Source organism: Euprymna scolopes, chromosome 28 (genome assembly GCF_053919585.1).
Source record: "Euprymna scolopes isolate OS-2025 chromosome 28, ASM5391958v1, whole genome shotgun sequence".
NCBI lineage: Eukaryota > Metazoa > Mollusca > Cephalopoda > Sepiida > Sepiolidae > Euprymna > Euprymna scolopes.
Genome location: NC_136509.1, coordinates 13,298,056 through 13,319,545, shown reverse-complemented (window position 1 = coordinate 13,319,545; position 21,490 = coordinate 13,298,056). Strand labels below are relative to the sequence as shown.

The 21,490-nt window shown below is 34.6% G+C and overlaps 1 protein-coding gene across 4 annotated transcripts in view; it reads right to left on the bottom strand.

Annotated features, from left to right (window-relative positions):
* Window positions 1-21,490, bottom strand: part of LOC145249474 (protein FAM13A-like) — a 388,341-nt gene that overhangs the window by 284,950 nt on the left and 81,901 nt on the right. For all 4 annotated transcript variants that reach the window (XM_080111053.1, XM_080111056.1, XM_080111054.1 and 1 more), the window contains exon 3: window positions 4,337-4,441. The gene's annotated coding sequence lies outside the window, so the exon portion shown is untranslated. The remainder of the gene's footprint in view (window positions 1-4,336; window positions 4,442-21,490) is intronic.

Here is a 21,490-nt window from a genome sequence, read left to right as displayed (position 1 = left end):
GGACTGACACCAGTTTGCATTGAAATGTCAGAGGCTTTGCACCATGGATTCTTTTAACATTTCTTTTCACAAGACGCAAGGTTCTTTCAGACGGCCCGGGACGACCTTGATGAGGTTTTGTGTACTTTGTCCTTTCTTGTGTCTTCTACGATCACTCTATTAACAGTAGGAAGGGGTATTGAAAGATTTCCTGCTATTGTGTTGACTGAGAACACTATGTTGACTCATGATTCATCCTCATAGGAATTCTAATAGGTCTTATGCTCCTTTGATTCATGGCATGCCTCAATGCTGTTAAATGCAATTTTAATGAAATACTCCAAGTTATTTCAGCACTATTTTTATCCATAAACATAAATAAACATATTTATCCTAGGAAAAATATTTATCTTCATGTCTATTCTTTTCTGTCATGTCTGTTGTTGAGGGTGACCAAAAGGCTCTCTTTTTCATTAACTGCTACACTAAGATGTAGGGAAGGGTGCTACTGTTCCCAGGATTACTCCACTTATGCTTGATTCTTCCCTTATAATGCTGAGTGCTTAGCAAGGGGGTGTCAAATACCAATTTTGAAGTCTTAGCCATAACTCTACCAACGATTGACCCTTGATCTTTCGACTTATTAGCCAACATTCTTACCATTATGTCAAATAGGTGGTTAGCATCATATAAAAAAAAATTCAATCTGTTTTTGTACGATAGATTTTATTAGCATGTTTGTTCTTTATTCAAATAAGCAGATTTTTTTTCTGTATAAACATTTCAGGGTTTTTTTTCCTTCACTAAATAAATCCCTTATACAAACAAGATAAAAAAAAAAATTTAAAAAAAAAAAAAAAATGTTCACCGTTATTCAAAAATAGAAAATTGATTGAACAAAGTCTCTATGGAATCAATCTGATTCCGTGTCTCTGCAGCTTTCTTTTTCTACCATTATTTTAGGTAACCAAAAATAACTTAGCAGAAGGTGGGGTGGAAAAGAGATAGTGGTGGTGGGGGGATAAGAAAGTATATTTATAACTTAAACATTACCACACATATCTAGTCTCCAATTCGTTGTAGTCACTATTTCTTTCTTTGACCCAGCTTTTGTATCGATCTCTACATGAACAATTTTATGCTATTTTAAAATGTGATAGAAATCATAAGTAAATGCATATTAATTTAAAATTGTTATGTGTTTACCCCTTTATGCCCCGGTTGAACTAATTCGTGCAGTCGTAAATAAATGAATACAACAGCATAAATAAAGTAGGAATTCATTCAAACACGCCTTGTACATATTAGTTCAGTATCTGCACATTGCTTACATTCAGTACACTGCCATCTGTCTCAGCGAGTGAAGGATTTCAGTTGTTGTCATAAACACTTTTTTCAAGCACTATAGATAATAATCAAGGTAAGTTTATGGAATGCAAAATTCTCAGTGGTAGTTTAACTATTGAACTTCATAATTTTTCCAGTTTGAAGACAATCATAGCATCATTATCTTTTAAACTAAAATTAACAATAAATATTTTTTTTAAAATCATCTGCATCATAATTCAGGTCATAAAAGGTTAATAGATTCATTAGCATTTTCTCTAGTTCAAAAAAGTTGCCAAGAAACCTGGAAAGAATGTGCCAACAAATAGTGTGCCAAGTATTTTCTGGCTGAACTATCCCAGAAATATATAGATAAAGAAAGGTTCTGTAGATTGGCTGTAAAGAAGATCACTTTACTATATGATCAGGAGAGGATGATAATGGCTGCTCAAGATCAAGGCTTGATAACTCGTCTCATCAATGACGAGTACAGGTTCTGCAGCTTTCATTAAGAATCACACTTTTGTTTACAAAACCATTCGGCGAAAGTGACATCAGACAGATTTTAAGGTATGGATGACCAAGACTATATAATATAGCTTTTTTTTTTAAACAGATCTAAAAATAAAAGTTTTATTCAGTCTTTATTTAAAGTTTTATAACAGAATTATAACCTTTATAATAAATGATTATGCACTTTTTTTTTTTTTAATCAAAACGTCAGGTATTGATAATTTTTTTTCACATCAAACATAATAGAACTTATTTTTATAAGAATGAATTGTTTTTTATATATTCTTGAACGTTTTTTTTTAATCAAAAAAAAAAACAGTTCATAAATATGTTTTTTATAAGTTATATTTTTATGTTTGATCTGAAAAAAAAAAAAAAAAAAAATACCAACACCTCTGATGCAAAAACATTTTTCTTATAAAGGTTATAATTTTGTCATAAAAGTTCAAATAAAGATTGTTTGAATAAAACTTTTCATATTTGCTTAAAAAGAGAGAAAAAAAAAAAGCTACATTATATACAGTGTTGGTCATCCATACCTTAAAAATTATCTGACGTCACTTTCGGCAAATGACTTTGTAAAAAAAGAAGTGCGACTCTTAACAAAAGCAGATTCTGCCATAGAGCAGTAAAATGCAAGCCACCTGATATCCAGTCGTAAGGTTCTATAGGCGGACAGCTACTCTATAATGTGATACAATGGAGTTTGTAAATATTTCCACTGAACCATCTATAAAATTTGAATGTCTAATGTAGCAGCATATCCTGGGAGCATACACCAGAAAGAACTACTGAGAATAAATCATAAAATATGACTCTGCAATCCTTACAGCCGCATACCTAGAAAACAAAGTTGTTTAACTTAGCATGTGGGACAAGTGGGAGAAAGTAGCAAACCCTAGTTGATGTAATTGTCCCTAATGATGCTGGCTTAAACAGAGCTGAGAGGAAGATCTCCGTCATTCTAGTAAGTATAGAAACAACATTCATTTTATTTTTTCAAAAAGAAAAAAAATCTGGTTAGGACAGTTTTCTGCATTCAATCACAAATTCATGCAAAATTTGGACGACAGGAAAACTTCGCTCGTTTATTTATTTATTTTTTTTTTTCTTGACCATTTATGTAAAAAACGGTTGGTAAGCACTTATCCAATCAAAATGTGAGAAAAAAAAAATGACATGTTTAATTGTAATTAAATTATAATTTACATTTATGCAATGGAAAAATTTCATGGTAGCCAGACAGGTTACCTTAACCTGTCTGACTACCTGTTAATTAAAGTGAAAATGAATTTAATCATATTAGGACAGAAACTAATTCTGAGAAAATTAATATTGAAATATTGAACGTTAAAGTATTGGTGACTATAGGGTAACTCGTTTCTGGAAAAACAGAAAAGGCACTAATCCTGTTCGGGTTTAACCAGCTTCCTCCAAAGGAGGAAGTTATATGGGAGTATGAAATTCACAAGCAGTCTCCAGTCACATGTATAACTCGTTTCCGAACTGATAACTAAATATAAAAAAAAATGAACAAAACATAAATTTCCCAAATCAGCAAAAAATTGCATTTTCTCACTGAACATTAAAAAAAAAGTTGTGATCAATGGCGATTCCTTACAGAATTCCTGATTAAGTGTCCCCCCACATGATATCCATCATCATATTATTTACCCTTGAGTGGATTTTGATCTTGATAAATACGAGGATTCATTAGTAAAGAAAAAAATTTTCTTCCCCCACCTATATCTTGAGTTATACTGTTCAACCACGTCATCATGATGACATCCGAAGAAGACACTACAACATTGTGCCAATCAAGGGTGCAATGATGACACTGTTGCGAAATTTGCTTTTACATTAAAAGTCATTGAGAAGCAACCCAAAAAAAGGCCGAGAGGTAGATGACACAATGATCTTCGTAAAAGCAGCCTTCACTCCGACAGAGTCTGTGATTGTGCCAAACCTTCTACATGGATAGATGGATGGAACAAAAGCATGCTATCCCCATGGATTATATTAAATGCTCTGTTCGAAATTCTGTACAAGTTCCCAAGTCCGACAAGATACACCTGAAGAAGGTCAGAGGTTATATTGTGCAAAATGGTTTGAGAAAGACTCAAGACTAGTTAAAATGATAAAAATTAATAAAATGTTTTTTTTTTTAATTAAATTAAATTGCATTTGTGACTAAATCATTAAGTGAGTTGCGTTTTACTTTTTTCTGGATAGTATAGAGATTTGCGCAGAAGAGGAAGCTTTGATTGTACGGAAGCAATGGTCAAAAGGATGGACAAGAGTTCTTAGGTTAGCAGAATTAGAACAGTTGAGGTAAGAGGTTCTGTTCATAGAAGGCTAAATAAAACGTGAGAGGAAGTGATATAGATGACCTTGACAAAGAGGGATAAATAAAGACCTGGCGAGAGATACATTAATTTGGAAGTCAATTTCTTAAAGTCGTTCAATCAAATATGGGGATCATGATTTTAGTTAGAAAAAAAAAACAAAAAAAACTTACCAGGCTGAAGGAAGTCAGAAACATCACAAGTTTTATCCTGGAATGTGTGTGTAGTAACTCATAGGCCAACTGAGTTTGAGCATTGTCAATTATGTAGTAGAGACCCTGAAACAATTCCATAGAAAATATTAGAACAAAGAAAGAGAGAGATAAAAAGGGGGGGGGTAGTCAAAACAAGTTTTTAAAAAAAGAAGAAAAAGTAATTTCAAAGTCACATTAGAACAAAAAGAAACTTTTTACTAAACTGGTGAACAAAAATATTTATGGCTTCAAATCAACTGACAGATTTTTGTTCTATTGGTGATGAGGATAGGAGCGGGGAAGAGGAGGAGGAGGGACGAAGATTATTGAAACTTAAGCAGGATGTTCTGACAGCATGTTTAATTTTCATTTCCCCTTATTTTGACTACGGCTATGAAAATTCAAAAATATCTCCTCAGATGACCACCATTCTGTGTATGAATTCTTAAAACAAATAAAATGATTGATAATCCGTTTTATTTATTTCCTATGTTCTCCAAATAAACCAAAAATCTTACAACAGAGCAAGAAAAAAATTTTTTTTTTTTTTTTTAAACAAAATGTGGGATTTCTTCTGGAATTAACTAATACTATTTCTTTAATTCTAAGCAGTCATTAGTGAATTTAAAACAAAACACTAGTTTATTTTTCAAACAAAATGCTAATTGCCATTATTATTGGGGGATGCTTTTACATTATAACAATTATAGATTGTCATAGGGTTTATACACAAGAGAATTTTTGGAAGATAAAAATTTCATAGGGAGTTGTGAGCTTTTTTTAACAGTATATATATATATATATATATATATAAGTTATAAAATATATATGGCGATTAAGCTACACTGAATATTCCGCGTTTCATCCACTCTAGGACTCTTCAGGCTTATGTGCGAATTTTGTGGTTGTCTGTCGTTTTTATATAAGCATCTTCTATTGAGATTTTAGTTAGCCAATCAGCTTTCTAGTATCCACCGCGCCCTTCCTATCAGCCAATCAGCATGCACTTATCAGCCAAAGGCCTATTTGACCTCTGGTTGACCTGTTCCTTTGTGTGTGCTCTATTTAGCCTGGATATCTAGTTTCTTGACCTGTTTTAAATCTAAGTTAGGGTTTTTTTGTTTTTTTTTTAATGTTAGTTTATATATTAATATATATATATGTACATACATATATGCACACACACACACACACACATATATATATATATATATATATATCATACATCTTCCAAAATGTGATCGTTTATGTATATTCATGTTTGTTTAATTTATTTATTTGTTTATTTTCTATTGTTTTTGTTAGTTTTAAAACAATTTTGTATCGCTATCCTAGAGTAAATTTTATCTCGTGAACACAGTTGTTCGCTATTTCTCTTCTACAGTTTAATAGATGTTGGGTTCTTTAAAGTACAGGATAGCAAATTTTTCATGAAGGATTATCTACATGTCATTCTATCGTTTGTTAAAAATAGCTTGGAGGAAATTTTTTACAAAAATAAAAATTTTTTTTTTAAATATTGTATTTTTTTAATTATTTAGACTACTGTTCTCATCTTTAGTGTTATTCACACAACATTGTGGTCGATGTAACCTGACCTTCCTCAGGTGTATTTTGAATGGAATCCTTTATTTAATCTATGGGGGTTAAGATGCTTTTGTTCCATCAGCCATAATCAAGTAGAAGTCATAAGTAATTCATAATTGTATTACTAGTACAGTAGAACCCCGAGACATGGTGACCCTAGGATATGTTTTTTTCAGGTTACGATGTGGAAGACCATGTTTTTCCGGACACTGGTTATCGTATTTGCTCCACCTTATGGTGTGTTATTTATAATGTTATTTGATTATATACATGCATTATATACTTATATTATCGTATTTGCTCCACCTTATGGTGTGTTATTTATAATGTTATTTGATTATATACATGCATTATATACTGTACTGTATTTTGTTACTACTTTTTAATGCTGTATCCTGCTCGCACTAAAGACTAAACTTTTCTCGAGAAGAGGGTGGTTGAGAACTGAATTTTACTTAGTAAAGTATCTGTTTTTGATTGAAAATATTGTTATAAAATGTAAATAGTAATGACAAGCAAGTTGTTATCCATAATATAAATCTCACCTGTCTGTTTAAATGTATGTATGTTTGTTTGTTTCGCAAAAACTTTCGACAGCGGTGACGGATTTCCACGAGATCTGTATCATTTTGAAGCTCCATCCTTCGGACAACAAATGTTGAAAAATTAGCCAAAAACATTAATTCCTTCACTCTCAACTGGGAACTTTTCTACGGGGAGGGGGTCTCTTTTTCGGCAATATTTTCAAAAGTCATTGTCTCTTTTTGATTGTCTAGACTTAATTTAAACCTACATCACTTCTGGTTTGGTGATGGGTGCAACAGCTAACACGTCACGCTTTTTTTTTTTTTTTCACTTTCTTTTCCTCTTTGCAATACAGGTTCGAGCCTGCCTGCCTATTACCACTTTATTTTTTGTGCTTGCAATTTCCTTTTTACTCAACCAACACCCTTACACACAGCTCCACTTTCTTTTCCGCCTTCGCGTCACAGGTTCAATCCTGCCTACCACTTTTTTTATTTTACTCAACACACGAACACCCGGGCAACACCGAGAACCCAGGCTAGTATAGATATAAATATAAGAATAGCATTAAAAAAAAAAAAAGAAAAAAAAAAAAAAAAAAGAGGATTGTTAACATTGTCCATTTAATGCAATTATTTGTGGAATTATTATGCAGAAGGTAAAGAGTAATTAAAATGTACACGGTGAAACGATAAAATTGTCGCCCTAGAAAACATGACAGGAGTCCATTTCTGTTTGATGAAAACCGGTTTTCTTTTTTTTGTTGCAGACCATCTACTAGTTGGCCAGTTGTGTACAAATCCCAAGAGCAATAGAAGCCTTCTATCATAACTGAAAGAGACACAATGTTCAACGAACGAAATAGATGTGTCGCTGTACAACTCATTACTCTCTACCGATCCAAGTTATGACAACAGGACCATTGCCAGCACTCTCAAAATACATCGCAGGATTGGGTGGTTTCAAGTGAGGGTCACATCATGCCACCTCAAATCTTCAAAGTTGGCTTGAAAATGAACACCTAGATGTACTGAAGAGTGTGGTGATTCCCAAGTGCAATCAGGTGGCTGCTAGCATACCATGGGTGTTGCAGCAGGACTCGGCGCCGACCCACAAGTCCTAAGAGATCCAGGCTTGGCTTCAGAAGAAGTGCTACGACTTTGTACTCTTCTCTCACTGGCCCACCTTCTCCCAACTTGAACCCACTGGACTACTTTGTTTGGTCATACGTCGAGAACATCAACATGACCTTCCACAACATCAAAGCCTGATCGCTGCCATCTGCTGAGTATTCAATGAGCTCCCAGCGGCACTTGTAGAAAAGGTATGCTCCCAGTTCCGGACATGTATCCAGGTGGTGATTGAGGTTGAAGGTGGCTACATTGAATAGATGTCAGCTCTATGTAATTAACTTACCTGAATTGATTTTTTCAATAAACGTTTTAAAATAAAACTGTAGTGTTGTTTTCTTTAGGGTGACAAATTTATCGTTCCACTCTGTACAAAACATCTACATGACTGCTTATTTTTAGAGTTGGTGATTTATGTTGAACTACAATACTTAATTGTGAAGGAGTCATTGTTTGCAATTAATTGAATACAAGTTGTTATATTCATAGCTGTGGTGAAATTGCAGGTTTCTAACAGAACTAACATGTAATTGACCAAAATAGACACAATCGGATTTTAACTCAATACAACAGATTCCATAATCTGTGAAAGTGTCCATTTGCCTTATAAACACCCCACTTATGAAAAAAAATATAAAAACAATCTTTTATCCATCTACTCCTAATAAAGCAATCTCATTCTGAATCATGATATTTGCAAGCATAATTGCATAAACTCTTTTCTATAGAAATTCTACTTCTGACCAGAGACACTGCCTTTGTTGCTCGCCCTGATGAGATCCGCAAGCATGAATAGTAACGAGGGTTAAATATAGATAAACGCAATCCTATAATCTCTAAAGAATTTATTCAGCATTGGTCATACACAAGATAAGGAAACATATAGAAGTGTAATATGACGATTCTCTAAGAAAAACGAAAATAAAAAGGAAAGAAAAAAAAAATACAATATTGTCGCAGTGGACAATTCAAACAAGCCAATCAAATTAAAGAAAAAATCTCTCATCCTCCACTCTAACAAAAACAAACGTCATATATATATATATATATATATATATATACATACATACACACACACATATTAGAAGATATACCCGGCGTTGCCAGTATTAAGTATAACATTACATTTTTTTAAAATATTTAAACAAAAACAAAAAAAGAAATTGAAACACGCAAGTATTGTTTTTTTTTTCTAAACAGTTCACTTTTTCTAAATAAAAAAAAATACTCAAGCTGAGATCGAAACCAAAACCTAAAGACAGAGAGTCAAGTATGATAATCATTAGTCCAGCTTGACACAATCTTTACAAGATGTTTTAAAACCTACTTATTCTTAACATAATGTAAACAATTCAAGCATGTGCAGTCGTGAAATAGTTAACAAACAGATAAAAATTTGACAACTTCCATATACCAATTTTTAAATTTTGACGTCTTAGGAGCCCTTTGTTCTGGATGAAAACCGAGTATAAAGGTTGAGAAGAATCCTTTCTCTCTCTCTCTCTCACTCACTCACTCACTCTCACACACACTCTCACACACACACACTCTCACACACACACACTCTCACACACTCACACTCTCACACACACACACACACACACACTCTCACACACACTCTCACACACACACACACACTCTCACACACACACACTCTCACACACTTTTCTAGATATATAGATAAGTGAACGTGTACATAAAACTATCCACATACCTACCTTAATGAATTGATAATTATGAATTTTGGAACATGGCTGTAAGAGTGGGTAATGTGGTTCATATATAAGGTTTCTTTTTTACTAAAAAGTCACCACTAATTAAAGTCCAAAGGCCATTCGAGGATAAGAGAATGAGTATCAGGTAGATGGTAAGACAACACTGATGATTGCTAACGATGTTGGAAATGGGGTAAAATTTTATTATTTAAGAGGACGGCTCAACAAGAATTGGTTTACATTCAATATAACAACTATCTTGTAGTCAGATGGGAAGTAGCCCCACTGTAACATGTACCACAGGCAGGTAATTCTAGAAAGGAAACTTTGCTCATAAAAGTTTAATTTTAGGCATGCCTCTACGGGCTCTGCCAATGGAACCACGAATGGCTTCTGCTCAAAATGGAAATAGCCTCGAACCGCCACACCTGGTCAGCCATTATACAGGATGCAGTGAACTTGTTGGATGGAGCCGGCTCCACCAATCCAGGGTGAATGCCGCAAAAAGTACACAGAAAGAGGAAAATTATTGACACTGGTTGTAGTTAAACAAGTTTTGTGAATATTTTATGGCAGTGTGGTTGGGGTAGGCTGGTATAGATTAAAGCTCAGTCGAGCACCTGCCCTGAAAATAAAAGAGCAGAGAAAGATTAGCAACATCTCTTCTGTGAGAAGAAGGTAGTAGAGAGATGAGAACCTCACCCACTAGATTTCTGTATAGGTTTCGTTTTCACAAAAGTAGGAAAAAGTACTTGAACAGCACCTCCTCAACTGTGGTAAGAAATACTTCATCTTGGGACATATTTGGAGCAGTAGAAGGAGCCAACCATTTTTCCAGTGACCTTCGCAACAGATTTGATGTAAGGCTTCCATTTAAAGTCTGAAGTGAAAATCAATTCAAGAAGCTCGTCAAAGCAGGGAGTTTCCTGAAAGAAGAGCCATTCATTTCAATTGAAGTCAAGTGGGGATCAAAACATTAGTGGTGAAAAGAGAAGCTTGGTTGGGGACACATTAAAATTAACCAGCCCCCTTTTTACCCGTTACACCATGTGCTCAAGGTTGGAAGAAAGAATCAGAAAAATTTTAGTTATTACTGCTCTTCAAAGTGTTGCCATAGACGGTTGTGTGGTCTGAATAAATGACTTTAGAAAATCATATGCGAGGTCGTTAAAGTTCAAGGTTTAATTTTGTTTTCTGCAAACAAATTGGGGGGGGGGGAACAAACAAAAAAAATTAGATACCTCCAATTTGTGAAATTTTAACAATGCAATACATCCTCAGTAATCAGTTTTAGAGAGTCTGGGCGATCTTGAAATTAGATGGCATTGTTTCTGTTTAACTAATGTAGAGTTCTGTGCAGTTCCAAGTCCACCCTTCCAGGCTTTACTTTCTCTCTTTGAGAAGGGATTAGTTTTTTGCTAATCGCCTGAGGTACCCATACTAGAGAATGCTGACAAAAATTCCCAGGCTTTTTTTTATAAGCCATAGTGTACTTTCTTTAATGCGTTGGCTTTTCTATCACCAAAGTTTGTGTCTAACCTCCAGAGGAGGCAAAAATATCAAATACTTCATCAATTTTGCTTTCATTGGAATATTTAAAGTTTTTTTTTTTTTTAGGAGGTATTATATAGGTGCAACTTCCCATTTGCATTAAAACTGATCCACAGTCATTAGACAATAATTAAGCAAGATTCACTCAATTTCAATTCCTTCTTTAAGAATCATTAAGCATAATTTGAGACATTTTCTAGAATCAGAAGCATGTAAGAAGATTTAATGATGGAGATACTTCAGAGTTGGAAGAAGAATTCTAAACATATAGTTTAGTAGAATCATATCTTAATTTTCATCTCCCTAAGGACAGAACAGTTTTTTTTTTTTGCATCACTGCTATTTTGGAAATTAATTTTTACCAGTCACGGGATAAGTATTCTTGTATACACACATACATCAGAATGTTTTCCTCATAGCCAAACTGAGAATACATATAGTAACTATATTGACCACATAACTCTTTCCAGCTGTCTAACGCCATCTATCTAAAACCAGTGCCATTCAATGCAACATTTTGCATAACAAAACACTAAAGTCAGCTGAAATAAGGAAGATACTAACAAATACTAAAATTATGTATAAAAACAAGTGCATACATATACTAAAATTACTTGATGCAATTATTATTTAAAAAAATACAACCCAATATTAACAAAATAGCATTTAATACTAGCACCAATGTATTAAATGTATTTCACAATTAAAAAAAAAAAAAAAAATATGCAAAAAAATAAAATTAAAATATAAATACGATAGATTCAACTACACCCTTTCTTATCCTTCCTCTGCAAGACAACTTGAAAGAAAAAATAAATAAAAAAACACACACACACACACAAAAAGTAAAGCTTCCCTTTTTCTTTATCTCAAAAAGATGAAAAGCTACGAAAACGGAATTGGTACCATTAAAACGAACAACATTTTGTGCACCAAAGTAGTCAACACTATTCTCTGTGCACTTCTGCCAGGAATTCAATGACGCATCTTTGCTTCTGATACGTGTCCATGGCAAGGATTGCTTTCTCACATCAATCTCATATCATCAATATCTACAACAGAGAGATGAAACTTTCAGGTCATGAATGCATAAGTTCAGTCATCATAACAATGCAATTTGCAATCCCCTCTGATCTATTCGGCAGATTAAAAAGATAGGAGGCATTACTGTTGGAACGCTCCTTATACATATAATCAAATGAGCAAAACCTCTTTCTAAAATATTAATCCTGATCAAAAGCACTCGAGTGATAGCCGAAACATTATACAATCTACAAACCGAAACCAAGAAAATTACTTGCTACATCGAGAAAATAACCCGGAAATTCAAAAAACTAATATTTAATCAAACCTGCTTGAATAATGACTTGCTGCCTAAATATACATATATATATCCCCCACATTTCTCACACACACACACACACAGAGTAAAATTAGGAAGGCCTTGAGAATGCAGTTGAGACCATCATCTTCAGAGTCTCATAGCTGGTCTGGGCGGACTGGTACTGGAAGCGGGTTGTGCTGCTAGCACCAACACTGCTTATGCTCCTTTGCTAATTAAACGCAGCACTATAAATGTACTTCCTCTTTATTTACTTGATTATTATTTTCTTTTCTATTGAACTAAATATATGAGCGATGAAAAGGCGAACATCACAAAACTACAAAATGGCTTCATTAGTCGAAATTGGCATCAAACACATTGTAGGTCAACATCACTTGTATTCAACAACTAATGGACAAAGTAAATGTAGTCGGACAATAAGCAACATTTCAGCTTAGAAAACATTATGACTATTATAGATAACAATAAAAATGGGGAGGGGGGCAAGACCAAGTATTCTATGAAACTTTCTGTATTGATCGAATTTCAAAGAAGTTCTTACATTATTACCCACATGCTTTTTTGCCTTCTTTGAATGCGATTTTAGCATAGCCAACCCTCTGGGAATTTCAGACTCCACTTGAGTAGACAGTTCCAAAAATTTTAGATAGATATTATTGGTTAAATATGTTTTTAATGATTTCTTTTGCTTAGGATTGAACTCATAACGTCTAGGTAACATTTTCTAGAGAATATATCTTATAAAGTGAACAAAAATCTTGCTGTCCAGACCCTCCCCACGTCCCCAAGGTTTTTCCTTAAAAAAAAAACATCTGATTCCTCTCATAGTGGCGCCTCACATTTCAGTAGTACTAAACCTAGTTTGGGACAAATACAAACATTATCTTGGCTATGCATTCAGTAGGACAATCACCTGACAGTCATATATAGGACAAGAAGGAGGGGGGAAAAAAAGCAACTTTATTAAAAGTTAATGTTCCCAATAATGCTGAAAGGAAAAAGATAAAATACCAAGGTTTTATGTACAGCATGAAAAGAAACTGGAATCTTAGGAAGACCTTAATCATTCTTAAGAATTTCAAAGACTACCAGGCAAATATAATCAGTGAAGCAAGTGCAAGACAGATACAAGAAATTGCACATAAAATGGCAGGTAAGAATTTTAAAAAGATTTTCGAAATAACGGGTGAATGTCTGATATCTGATAGGATGCTCTATCCCCAGCTAGAAAAAATGATAAGGAAAATGAGAGAGATGGAGGAACGAGAGAAAGAAGGGAGGGGCGGGAAACGAGAAGGGAGGGGCGGGAAAAAAAAGGAGAGAGAGAGAGAAAAAAAAGAGAGAGAAAACAAAAGGGGAGAGAGACAGAGAGAGAGAGAGAGAGAGAGAGAGAGAGAGAGAGAGAGAGAGAGAGAGAAAAAAAAAGGAGAGAGAGAGAGAGAGAGAGAGAGAGAGAGAAAAAAAAAGGAGAGAGAGAGAGAGAAAAAAAAGGAGAGAGAGAGAGAAAAAAAAGGAGAGAGAGAGAGAGAAAAAAAAGGAGAGAGAGAGAGAGAAAAAAAAGGAGAGAGAGAGAGAGAAAAAAAAGGAGAGAGAGAGAGAGAGAAAAGGAGAGAGAGAGAGAAAAAAGGAGAGAGAGAGAGAGAAGAAAAAGGAGAGAGAGAGAGAGAGAAAAAAGGAGAGAGAGAGAGAAAAAAAGGAGAGAGAGAGAGAGAAAAAAAAGGAGAGAGAGAGAGAAAAAAGGAGAGAGAGAGAGAGAGAAAAAAGGAGAGAGAGAGAGAGAGAAAAAAGGAGAGAGAGAGAGAGAAAAAAGGAGAGAGAGAGAGAAAAAAGGAGAGAGAGAGAAAAAAGGAGAGAGAGAGAGAAAAAAAAGGAGAGAGAGAGAAAAAAAGGAGAGAGAGAGAAAAAAAGGAGAGAGAGAGAAAAAAAGGAGAGAGAGAGAAAAAAAGGAGAGAGAGAGAAAAAAAGGAGAGAGAGAGAAAAAAAGGAGAGAGAGAGAAAAAAAGGAGAGAGAGAGAGAGAGAAAAAAAGGAGAGAGAGAGAGAGAAAAAAAAAGGAGAGAGAGAGAGAGAAAAAAAGGAGAGAGAGAAAAAAAAAGGAGAGAGAGAAAAAAAAGGAGAGAGAGAAAAAAAAAGGAGAGAGAGAAAAAAAAAGGAGAGAGAGAAAAAAAAAAGGAGAGAGAGAGAGAAAAAAAAGGAGAGAGAGAGAAAAAAAAGGAGAGAGAGAGAGAGAAAAAAAAGGAGAGAGAGAGAGAGAAAAAAAGGAGAGAGAGAGAGAGAAAAAAAGGAGAGAGAGAGAGAGAAAAAAAGGAGAGAGAGAGAGAAAAAAAGGAGAGAGAGAGAGAAAAAAAGGAGAGAGAGAGAGAAAAAAAAAGGAGAGAGAGAGAGAAAAAAAAAGGAGAGAGAGAGAGAGAAAAAAAGGAGAGAGAGAGAGAAAAAAAAAGGAGAAAAAAAAAGGAGAGAGAGAGAGAAAAAAAAAGGAGAGAGAGAGAAAAAAAAAGGAGAGAGAGAGAGAAAAAAAGGAGAGAGAGAGAGAGAAAAAAAAAAAGGAGAGAGAGAGAGAGAAAAAAAGGAGAGAGAGAGAAAAAAAGGAGAGAGAGAGAGAAAAAAAAAGGAGAGAGAGAGAGAGAAAAAAAAAAGGAGAGAGAGAGAGAGAAAAAAAAAGGAGAGAGAGAGAGAGAGAGAAAAAAAAAGGAGAGAGAGAAAAAAAAAGGAGAGAGAGAGAGAGAAAAAAAAGGAGAGAGAGAGAGAGAAAAAAAAGGAGAGAGAGAGAGAGAGAAAAAAAAAAGGAGAGAGAGAGAAAAAAAGGAGAGAGAGAGAAAAAAAGGAGAGAGAGAGAGAGAGAAAAAAAGGAGAGAGAGAGAGAGAGAGAAAAAAAGGAGAGAGAGAGAGAAAAAAAGGAGAGAGAGAGAGAGAAAAAAAAGGAGAGAGAGAGAGAGAAAAAAAGGAGAGAGAGAGAGAGAAAAAAAAGGAGAGAGAGAGAGAGAAAAAAAAGGAGAGAGAGAGAGAAAAAAAAAGGAGAGAGAGAGAGAGAGAAAAAAAGGAGAGAGAGAGAGAGAAAAAGGAGAGAGAGAGAGAAAAAGGGAGAGAGAGAGAAAAAAGGAGAGAGAGAGAGATAAAAGGAGAGAGAGAGATAAAAGGAGAGAGAGAGATAAAAGGAGAGAGAGAGATAAAAGGAGAGAGAGAGATAAAAGGAGAGAGAGAGATAAAAGGAGAGAGAGAGATAAAAGGAGAGAGAGAGATAAAAGGAGAGAGAGAGATAAAAGGAGAGAGAGAGAAAAAAGGAGAGAGAGAGAGAAAAAAGGAGAGAGAGAGAAAAAAGGAGAGAGAGAGAAAAAAGGAGAGAGAGAGAAAAAAGGAGAGAGAGAGAGAAAAAAGGAGAGAGAGAGAAAAAAGGAGAGAGAGAGAGAAAAAAGGAGAGAGAGAGAAAAAAGGAGAGAGAGAGAAAAAAGGAGAGAGAGAGAAAAAAGGAGAGAGAGAGAAAAAGGGGAGAGAGAAAAAGGGGAGAGAGAAAAAAGGGAGAGAGAGAAAAAGGGAGAGAGAGAAAAAGGGAGAGAGAGAGAAAAAGGGAGAGAGAGAGAAAAAGGGAGAGAGAGAGAAAAGGGAGAGAGAGAGAAAAGGGAGAGAGAGAGAAAAGGGAGAGAGAGAGAAAAGGGAGAGAGAGAGAAAAAGGGAGAGAGAGAGAAAAAGGGAGAGAGAGAGAAAAAGGGAGAGAGAGAGAAAAAGGGAGAGAGAGAGAAAAAGGGAGGGAGAGAAAAAAAGGGAGAGAGAGAAAAAAAGGAGAGAGAGAGAGAAAAAAAAAGGTGAGAGAAAAGAAAAGGTGAGAGAAAAAAAAAGGTGAGAGATAAAAAAAGGTGAGAGAAAAAAAAAAGGTGAGAGAGAAAAAAAAGGTGAGAGAAAAAAAAGGTGAGAGAGAAAAAAAAGGTGAGAGAGAAAAAAAAGGTGAGAGAAAAAAAAAGGTGAGAGAGAAAAAAAAGGTGAGAGAGAAAAAAAAGGTGAGAGAAAAAAAAAGGTGAGAGAAAAAAAAAGGTGAGCGAAAAAAAAGGAGAGAGAGAAAAAAAAGGTGAGCGAAAAAAAAACGGGAGAGAAAAAAAAGGTGAGAGAGAAAAAAAAAGGTGAGAGAAAAAAAAGGTGAGAGAAAAAAAAAGGTGAGAGAAAAAAAAGGTGAGAGAGAAAAAAAAAGGTGAGAGAGAAAAAAAAGGTGAGAGAGAAAAAAAAGGTGAGAGAGAAAAAAAAGGTGAGAGAGAAAAAAAAGGTGAGAGAGAAAAAAAGGTGAGAGAGAAAAAAAGGTGAGAGAGAAAAAAAGGTGAGAGAGAAAAAAAGGAGAGAGAGAAAAAAAAGGAGAGAGAGAAAAAAAAGGAGAGAGAGAAAAAAAAAGGTGAGAGAAAAAAAAAGGTGAGAGAAAAAAAAAGGTGAGAGAAAAAAAAGGTGAGAGAGAAAAAAAAAGGTGAGAGAAAAAAAAAGGTGAGAAAAAAAAGGTGAGAGAAAAAAAAAGGTGAGAGAGAAAAAAAAGGTGAGAGAGAAAAAAAAGGTGAGAGAGAAAAAAAAGGTGAGAGAAAAAAAAAGTGAGAGAAAAAAAAAGTGAGAGAAAAAAAAAGTGAGAGAAAAAAAAAGGTGAGAGAGAAAAAAAAAGGTGAGAGAGAAAAAAAAGGTGAGAGAGAGATAAAGAAGAAACAAAAAATTGGTAACATTAAACAATATATCTAAGATGGTTTCAGGGCAGACACTGGAACATCTATAAATATAAAAGCGAAATTGTATGTTCGCTTTTTGTGTATGTCCGTAAAAGGCTTTTTTCCGAGAAGCAGTCAGTCGGCTCACAACTTAAAACTTTTTATATCACATATAAATCATAATATCTACGAGTTAACGGATGTCTCCTGTCTATTTAATTTGCTCAAATTTGAAAAGATAAATATTCAATATTTTTCGCTCGCCGCATGTGGATTAGGCTTTTTCGTATAATAAAAGCGACAATAATTCTGGTGGTATTTTTCTGGTCGCGATCGCCGGAAATGTCCAAAAGCAAAAGCAATCAGCTTTGATCAATGTGGAAATATTTTCCTTACATCAGACAATTGCAATTTGGACAATCCCCTTTTTATGGGGAGCTGGTCCTCCCCCTCCAACATCTTGGGAAAATAAAAATAAAAAAGCATTCCCACAGTAAATAAAATACTACCCCGCAGTCAAAGTTGACCTCATTAAGTCATTAAAACGTGCACCTACCAATTCTAAATACTCAAATAAATTCAAATGTGTTTCCGTTAGTATTTCGCGTTAGCCCAATGGTTAATGTCACATGTTTGTTTTTTTTTCATACTTTAATTTCCAACTTTGCTTCAAGGGTTCTGGTTCGATACCCATACTTACCTACCAAAACTTTATTTTTATTTTACCCCCCCCCCCCGGAGTTTTGATTTACCCAAAAACAAACACTTCCAAACACTCGGGCAACACCGGGTACCCTCCCCCCACCACTAGTGAGTTAATAAAAGAACAGTTTTGTTGCTAATGTCATCTCCTTTCATTACTGTAGACACCCTCCCCTCACTCTAGCTTCTTTTGTTATTGAACCTATCTTTGCAACTTGTTTATTCTTTCAAGTTTCACCCTTTTTACAGTGAAAGAACCAGCATTGCCTTCGGTCTTTACTCTTAGAAGCATTTATCCAATTGTTGTAGGTGCGCACACTTAACGAATGGGAGTGTGTATACTAATGGAATCAAAATTAAGCAAAAGGCTATAAATTACTGAAATTTTGTCCTAAAATAAATTTTAAAAATAAATTAATACTATTAAAATTCATTTCTATGAAGAAGTACATTCGTAAACGAGTTGATTGTCAACTTAAACAGTTTAATAGACATTATGACAGTGGGGTGGGGGTATTTTAACCATAACATTTTTAGTTGAGTAAATAAATATGCTACCGCTTTAAAAGTAATAATTATATGCAGAAGCCCCACCCCACAGTCACAAGATGAACCATAATCATAATGTTAAGACCGGTTGAACTAATGCAACGATAAACCTGTCAATTTACTTTGCCACAAAACAAATTATTCAATCTATACAATTTGATCTAATTTATGCGCACAATAAAAAGAAAACATTTCTTTCTCGTTTTACTTTTGGAAAGAACAAACTAAAACTAAAATAAAATAAAACTAAAAAAAATGTAGCAGTGTATTTGCCTTGGGTGGAAAGAGGCAAATATAATTTAATTTTAGAGAAAATTGGGCGTCTTTATGTATGAAAAGGACGCTCCATTTTCAGATGCGAGGAAAATAATAGAACAGTAGCATATTTTCTTTAAATGTTAAAGAAAATAACCTTTTAAAAGCAAAAGGACACTGAGCAAATACTTTCTCTCAAACCAATATACATTCTTGTCAATTATAGCAAAAAAAGAAAAGAGAAAAAAAAATAGAAAGGTTAGGATGAAATTCTAAGGAAAAAAAAAATCTATAATATAAATCTTACCTGTCTGTTTAAATGTATGTATGTATATATGTTTATGTCTGTTTAAAACTTTCGACAGAGGCGACGGATTTTCATGAGATGGGTATCGTTTTGAAGCTGGACCCTTCGGACGACAAATATCGAAAAATTGGCTAAAAACATTAATTCCTTCACCATCAACTGGGCACTTTTCTACAGGGAGAGGTTGGCTTTTTTTGCCAGTATTTTCGAAAGTCCTCCCCTCTTTTTGATTGACTAGCCATAATTTAAACATTCGTCACTTCTGGTTTGTCGATGGGCTTAAAAGCAAAGACGTCGCAGTTTTTTTTTTTTTCATGTTCTTTTCCTCCTTCGTGGTATGAGTTTGAGACTGCCTACCTACTACTTTTACCAAATGTAGTTAATATCAGTTTTAGGCAGCTGTCCTTCAGCTCCCATAAAACACTAAACTGTAACAAGATACGTTAAAAAGATTAAAATCGAATAAAAATGAAACACTAAGTATTTACACTACATTTCAACAGAGTATTTTTTTTTTTTTAATCAATTCAAAAATTCCATAAATAATTCATCAGACCATAATTCTTCCATCGCAATTACATTTTTCAGAAAAAATATTTTCATTGCAAAATTTTAAATCTTTTTTGCTGCTTAGATCTGCATTATTTCCAGTCTTCCTGGACATTTACTATGGGACTGTTCAGGAGAGTTTAGAGATTGTGCAACCCATGCTTCAGATTCCCTTAAAAAGTCGTATCCATTATATAGAGACTGAAAAGAGGCCTCATATATATATATATATATGTCATCAACATACAGTACTGTTTTGCTGTATAACAGCTCTTCAGTACAGCTAGACCAATAACTACCTCAAGCCAGGATTGAAGCTCAACTACCCAAGCAACAGTCAGCGCTTCTCAATGTTACGCTATTTGGCTGATGCCGAGATGGGTATACAAAATTACAATAATTAAACACTGTTCAAACGCCATTGCTTTTTATGCTAGCAGCTGTTTGTTATTTTTCTGTATGTATATTGTTACATCCTCCTTTGGGGGTTCTATTTTTAAATATTCCAGGAAATAATCCATGTGTCGAGAGGGTCATTGACAGGAGCATGCGCTAGACAACATTTTAACCTCCCTTGCTATCAAAATTTTAATAACATATAAGTTATCAGGATTTTAACTTAGAAATGCTGCCGGAGGGATTACGTCAATTATCGGTGATTTATACAGAGTTTGCATAGTAATGTCTACTTGGAAAAAGTTAAAGACCTTTGGTTGAAACCTTTGGGTTTTCAACCAAAAAGGCTGAAAAATATAAATAAAAGTTAACAATCCTTTTTTCTTTGAAAACTCATAATATATACGAGTTGACAATTTAAATTCTGAAGTCAAGCAATAGAAAAAAAAAAAAAAAAATGAAACAGTTGACAGTTTTTTTCAAGATGGTTCATGTAACGTAGATGTATGAGTACAGTAAAGCTGATTCATTCGAGGAATTTCGTAATTTCTTTTTTCTACTTGACCACGATTTTGGATCATCACAATATATATATTATATATACATTCATATCTACTCTGAGGTTATGGTTTTGGTCTTGCTGTGTTCAGACAAGCTGAGGAATTCTAAAGGCAAAACATGTCCGCAGATGGTAACATTTTAAAGACATATACATACATAACATGAATGCCTACTAGACACTATCCTCGAGTATCTAAAGTCTCTGTACATGGGTTTGTTAGGGCAACCTGGCATGAGAATACAAGTAGACCCAGGCTAAATATAAAAAAATAATATTAAAAATCACATAGTATTTGCATTCCAAATAAGATCTCCTCGGTATGGCTAGCTAACACTGGCTTTTAGGAGGAAAGGTGCACCTTCAAATGATGTTACCTACTGTAACAACAGCACTAAGATGGATACTCCACCAGACTAGAATAATTCTTGTCCTGGTATCCCTAAGACAGCTCACAAGACAGGTATACTATAACTTATTTAAATGATCAAGTGAAAAGAGGGAAATAACGTTCGCAACTTCTTTATTAACTCAGTGTACTGAGCAGACGTTCTTGGCCTTTGGACTAAGATCAAAGTGCAGTTTCTGTTCTTCAGATGCTACACTTCAATTTCTTGTTCTGCCAATGGAGGAGAACTCCTTCACAAGGAGACAATTTTTATTTTTGTTCCTTTTCTCCACGTTAATTAAAAAACGACCCTAGAGTCTAACTGTCCCGTGGGGAGGCATTGTAAATAGGAACTCCGTGTTTGAGAGAAAGGAGAATTTTAATGGAACATTTGAATATCTATGTATCTCATCAAGAGATCAAATGTTAGCTCCATGAACGGGGGGGGGGGCTTTGATTTTTGAGAACTTCAACTGGAGTAAAATGAAGCACAACAAAAATTTCCAGTCAAACAACGTCACAGCTCACATAACCCATGAAAGTCAACAAACTGGAAGTCCAAGACTCAAGTTTTCCCCTCATTAGAGTTAGACATATCCGAACTCTGGATTTGAAACCTGAATCACCTGCATGAGAGGTGAGTATCCTGTCACTTGAGCAACTGTGTCTCACACAAGAAAATCAATTAACTAACACTGACAACATCCAACTATGGAATGTACCTACTTCATCTCAAACAAGGGGTGTGGTCACTGAGAACCGAAGCCAATGTCTCGCACGTAGGATTCTTTTTTTCACACTTGCTAGGAACAGAGTCTTAAACTCCCAGTTTGTTGGCTTTCATGGTTCATGTGAGCTGTGTGGTTGTTTGAGTGTGGAAATAATATCTTTCATTGTCACACACAC